Source organism: Anomaloglossus baeobatrachus, unplaced genomic scaffold (genome assembly GCF_048569485.1).
Source record: "Anomaloglossus baeobatrachus isolate aAnoBae1 unplaced genomic scaffold, aAnoBae1.hap1 Scaffold_178, whole genome shotgun sequence".
NCBI classification, from domain to species: Eukaryota; Metazoa; Chordata; class Amphibia; order Anura; family Aromobatidae; genus Anomaloglossus; species Anomaloglossus baeobatrachus.
The window spans coordinates 216,749-223,110 of NW_027441948.1; positions in this window are offsets into that span (position 1 = coordinate 216,749).

Consider the following 6,362-nt stretch of genomic DNA (forward strand, 5'->3'; position numbering starts at 1 on the left):
GCACTAAAAACACGCTCTGACAAAACGCTAGCGGCAGGGCAGGCCAGGACTTCCAAGGCGTAGAGAGCCAATTCATGCCACGTGTCCACCTTGGATACCCAATAATTGTAAGGCACAGAGGAATGTCGGAGTACAGTTGTTCGATCTGCAAGGTACTCCTTGAGCATCTGGGCAAACTTAGGATTTCTTGTGGCACTACCCCGCACCTCAGGGGCTGTGGTACGTGAGGGGCTGAGAAAACTGTCCCACATCTTAAAGACTGTTCCCCTACCTCTGGTGGATTGGACTTGTGCCTCTCTCGGCTGTACGCCTTGGTTGTCCACTGATTCCTGACCTATGCCGCTAGCGTTTTGTGAGGGGAATGCTTTGCCTACTTCCGTGACTATGGCCTTCCGGAACTGCTGCATTTTGGTTGACCTCTCCGCCTCGGGAATAAGAGACATAAAGTTCTCCTTGTAGCGTGGGTCTAACAGTGTTACCAACCAGTAATGATTGTCGGCCAAGATGTTCTTAACGCGAGGGTCACGAGACAGGCAGCTTACCATAAAGTCAGCCATGTGCGCCAGACTCTTAACAGCCAGGACTTCAGTAGCCTGACCAACACGTTGACTGAACATGCTGTCCTCCTCCTCCTCCTCCTCCTCCTCCTCATCTACCCTGTCCTCTGGCCAGCCACGCTGAACCGAGGATATGACTGGTGTGCATGTCATATCCTCAATTTGGCCGGAGATTTGCTCCATGTCTTCATCCTCCTCCTCGTCATAGTCCTCCACTGCACGTTGTGATGAGACGAGGCTGGGCTGTGTGTTATCACCCACACCCACTACTGTTTCTTGCTGCAACTCATCGCGCTCCGCCTGCAATGCATCATGTTTGGTTTTGAGCAGAGACCGTTTTAGAAGGCAGAGTAGCGGTATGGTGACGCTAATAATGGCGTCATCACCACTCACCATCTTGGTGGAGTCCTCAAAGTTTTGGAGGATGGTACATAGGTCGGACATCCATCTCCACTCCTCAGGTGTTATGTGTGGAGTTTGACCCATTTCCCGACGGCTTAGGTGATGCAGGTACTCAACAACTGCCCTCTTCTGCTCACATATCCTGACCAACATGTGCAGAGTTGAATTCCAACGCGTGGGGACATCACACACCAGTCTGTGAGCCGGAAGATGCAAACTGCGCTGAAAGCCGGCAAGGCCGGCTGAAGCAGTAGGTGACTTTCGAAAATGTGCAGACAGGCGGCGAACTTTTACCAGCAGATCAGACAGCTCTGGGTATGACTTTAGAAACCGCTGAACCACGAGGTTGAGCACATGGGCCACGCATGGAACATGTGTCAGCTGGCCTCGCCTCAAAGCCGCCACCAGGTTCCGGCCATTGTCACACACGACCTTTCCTGGCTTTAGGTTCAGAGGTGTGAGCCAGTGATCTGCCTGCTGTTTCAGAGCTGTCCACAGCTCTTCTGCATTGTGGGGTTTGTCACCTATGCAGATTAGCTTCAGCACAGCCTGTTGCCGCTTCGCCGAGGCAGTGCTGCAGTGCTTCCAGCTTGGGACTGGTGTGGAGGGTACAGTGGATGAGGATGCGCAGGAGCAGGAGGAGGCTGAAGAGCATGACATTCCGGAGCTGTAGAGTGTGGGTGAAACACTGACTGAGGTAGGGCCTGCAAACCTTGGTGTGGGAAGGACGTGTTCCGTCCCTCGCTCAGACTGGGTCCCAGCTTCCACAATAATAACCCAGTGTGCCGTCAACGAGATGTAGCGGCCTTGCCCACAAGCACTTGTCCACGTGTCTGTGGTTAGGTGGACTTTGGGTGAAACAGCGTTGTTCAGGGCACGTGTGATGTTTTGTGACACGTGGTTATGCAACGCGGGGACGGCACACCGGGAGAAATAGTGGCGACTGGGGACCGAGTAACGTGGGACAGCTGCCGCCATCAGGTCGCGGAATGCTTCTGTCTCCACCAGCCTAAAAGGCAACATTTCCAGCGCAAGCAGTCGCGAAATGTTAGCATTTAGAACTGTGGCATGTGGGGTGTTGGCAGTGTATTTGCGCCTGCGTTCAAAGGTTTGCTGAATGGATAACTGAACGCTGCGCTGGGACAAGGACGTGCTTGATGATGGTGTTATTTCTGAGTAGGCAACTGCAGGTGCAGGACCGGAGGAGGCTTGTTCGCAGGCAGCATGGACAGGGGATTGGCTCGCATGCACAACCAGCGAAGACGTAGCAGTGACATTAGCAAGCACTGCTCCTCGACTCTGTTGTACTTCCCACAAAGTCGGGTGCTTGGCTGACATGTGCCTGATCATGCTGGTGGTGGTCAGGCTGCTAGTTTTGGTACCCCTGCTGATGCTGGCACGGCAGGTGTTGCAAATGGCCTTTTTAGAATCATCTGGATCCAACTTAAAAAACTGCCAGACTCGGGAAGACCTAACATTTGTACAGGCACCTTGTGTCGTGTTGTTGTTCCGGGGAACGGTTGCCTGACTTCTGCCTGGAGCCACCACCCTGCTTCTTACTGCCTGTTGGGATGCTACGCCTCCCTCCCCCTGTGCACTGCTGTCCTCGCTCTGCATATCCTCCTGCCAGGTTGGGTCAGTTACTGGATCATCCACCACGTCGTCTTCCTCTTCCGCACCCTGCTCCTCCTCCTGACTTCCTGACAATTGTGTCTCATCATCGTCCACCCCTTGTTGAGACACGTTGCCAACTTCGTGAGAACGTGGCTGCTCAAATATTTGGCCATCTGTACATACGATCTCCTCATGACCCACTTCAACATGAGCTGGCGAGAGGCCAGAATGTGCGAATGGAAACGTGAACAGCTCTTCCGAGTGTCCAAGTGTGGGATCATTAATGTCCGAGGACGTGTACTCAGCCTTGTGGTAGGAAGGAGGATCAGGTTCTGAAATGTGCGGTGCAGTATCACGGCTACTGACACTTGACCGTGTGGAAGACAGAGTGTTTGTGGTGGTGCCAATCTGACTGGAAGCATTATCCGCTATCCAACTAACAACCTGTTGACACTGGTCTTGGTTCAAGAGCGGTGTACTGCTGCGGTCCCCAAGAATTTGGGACAGGACGTGCGAGCGACTAGATGTGGCCCTTTGTTGTGGCAAAATTAGAGCTTGCCCACGACCTCGGCCTCTGCCTGCACCACCATCACGTCCACTTCCTTGTTCCTTGCCAACGCCCTTGCGCATTTTGCAATGCTGTGCTGACGTGTATTCACTAGACTTGGGCGTTATATCAAAGTTTGTGCAAATTGTGCACCTGTACGCTGCCACCGACAGGCACACACGTGCGGTTTTTAAATGCAAGCACGGACGCACTAAGAACCTAACAGGTTTTAGGAGCAAAAATTAATGATGAGAACTCTGACACTATCAGCCACTGCTGACTGACGTGTATTATACACTACACTTGTGCGTTATATAATAGTTTGGTAAAAACGCACACAAGTGCACCTGTACGCTGCCACCGACAGGCACACACGTGCGGTTTTTAAATGCAAGCACGGACGCACTAAGAACCTAACAGGTTTTAGGAGCAAAAATTAATGACGAGAACTCTGACACTATCAGCCACTGCTGACTGACGTGTATTATACACTACACTTGTGCGTTATATAATAGTTTGGTAAAAACGCACACAAGTGCACCTGTACGCTGCCACCGACAGGCACACACGTGCGGTTTTTAAATGCAAGCACGGACGCACTAAGAACCTAACAGGTTTTAGGAGCAAAAATTAATGACGAGAACTCTGACACTATCAGCCACTGCTGACTGACGTGTATTATACACTACACTTGTGCGTTATATAATAGTTTGGTAAAAACGCACACAAGTGCACCTGTACGCTGCCACCGACAGGCACACACGTGCGGTTTTTAAATGCAAGCACGGACGCACTAAGAACCTAACACAGGTTTTAGGAGCAAAAATTAATGACGAGAACTCTGACACTATCAGCCACTGCTGACTGACGTGTATTATACACTACACTTGTGCGTTATATAATAGTTTGGTAAAAACGCACACAAGTGCACCTGTACGCTGCCACCGACAGGCACACACGTGCGGTTTTTAAATGCAAGCACGGACGCACTAAGAACCTAACAGGTTTTAGGAGCGACAATTGCTGAGAAGTCTGACACTATCAGGACTGTTTTAGACTGTGTACACCAGCCCCAGATATGATGAAGGCTGGTATACGGTCACCACTAGGAATGGCTATATACCCTGCCTGCCTGCCTGCCTGCCTGTATACTGCTACAATAGTCCTGACAAGGACTCTTTTGGTCACTAGCCTGTATTCCAACCTGGCTATACCCTGCCTGTATACAGCAACAATAGTCCTGAGAAGGACTCTGCTACTGTACTCCGACCTGGCTATACCCTGCCTGCCTGTATACAACTAGAATAGTCCTGAGAAGGACTTTTGGTCACACTGTTTGCAGCCCTGCTACGGAAATAGCTATAAAGGGCCGCAAACCTTTCCCTGAAGTAGCGACCCTCTCCCTGCACTGACTGTCTGGATAGCTGTGAGCAGAGCACAGCGCGCCCGCCGGTATAAAGGCTCGGTCACGCTGTGCAGGCCGGCCAATCACTGCAATTCCACAACTAACAGGGCTGTGGCATTGCAGTGGTCTGCCAGCCAATCCCTGCATGAGGGCTGGCTCTCAAAAGAGCGCCAACATGCAGGGATGAAGACCACGAGTACAGCACGAGTATCGCGAGATTACTCGGTCCCCGTCGAGTAGACCGAGTACAGTGATACTCGTGCGAGTACCGAGTAGTAACAAGCATGCTCGCTCATCACTATTTATTAGTAAAATGGCTTACACTCCCCTTTTTTCCACTTTTTTCTTCACTACTTTTATAAAGAAATTTTTCCTTTCTTTATTCTTAATGCAATTTTATATAGCAACACCACCATTTTTTGCCACGAACATAATTTTTCTTGTCCGTCATCCCGTTCACCCTTACAGGGTTGTGGACAGATGCACTTGTCACTACACTTCTAAGACTCAATGCAGGGTCTGGAGCTCAATGCTCCCTTTTTGGTTTTTTTTTCTTCTTTTTTTTCTTTTTTTCATTTTGTCCTTCTTCTTCTTCTTTTTCTGATTTTTGTCTCAAAAAGCTGATGAAATTTGAAACACTATACCCCAGTGATTTTATAAATGTTTCTCAATATATCACTTGAGAACTTTTATGGCCGGTATTGTAACAGTTGACCATCCCGGCAGTATTTGAAATACAGCAGTCAGTCCTCTGACGTAGCTCCATATGTGTATATATAGAGGTTCTTCCTCCTTTGATTGCATACTGTTCTTTTTTTGCCCTGATGAAGGAGACAGTGATCTCTGAAACACATTGACCGGAAAAAAGAATAAAGAGATGAAATAATTAACATCAGTTTCCTTTGGTGACAGCGCGGCACGCACCCGATTTTCCTCCTATACGTTATTGCTCTTCTACTAGGGGCTGCGGCTGTCGCCATTTGTAACGTGCATTTAGGGGTTGTGACTGGCACAACCTTAATAGGTGAGTGCAACTACTATTAATTATTTGTTACCTTACCAGGTAAGACCCTAATTTGTGCGTCTGCTCCAGAGTTATTTCCCTGATTATTAATATCTGACAGGCAGTGATTGATCCTGCATTCTCACCTTCCTCTCTGTTGCACATTCTTATTGTTCCTATATGCTCTCTATTTCCATCAGACTTTTTTTGTCCTTCGGTGGGGCTCTAACATATGTGCACCATTTATTATTTATTTTTATGGATTCCTTTCTTTTTTCATGCTAGCGTTCATTATGCAGTAGTCATTCATGATATATCTTATATTTGTGAATCCATTAGGGCTCTATATGTCTGGTGCATCACATTGGGTCTTTTCAGTGCACAATAGGCACCTTTTTCTGTTATGCTCTGCTGCCACCTTATGGACATCCTATCAGTGATGCCAGAAAAAAATGGACATGTCTCCGTGCAGCAATCACGGACACGCGGGTACGCCGCACGGAGACACGTGCAGTGAAAAATCACTGATGTGTGAGCAGACCCATTCATTATAATGGATCTGCGTATCTCAGTGATTCTGTTATGTTTAAAAAAAAGCACAAACGTACCAGAATCACTGACGTGTGAAACAGGCCTTATAGTGTTTTGATTTATGTATGTATTATACAACTTCTGTGGATCTTGTATGAGTGACTTTTCTTCATTTTATTGGATTGTTTTAAAATATTGAAATAAAGTCACGCTTCCTATGCATCCTTTTGTATTCTGATTGGCTACTATAATACAGTTTTTAGGCACTGAGATCGATACCAGAGGCATGGTCTTCCGCTTACC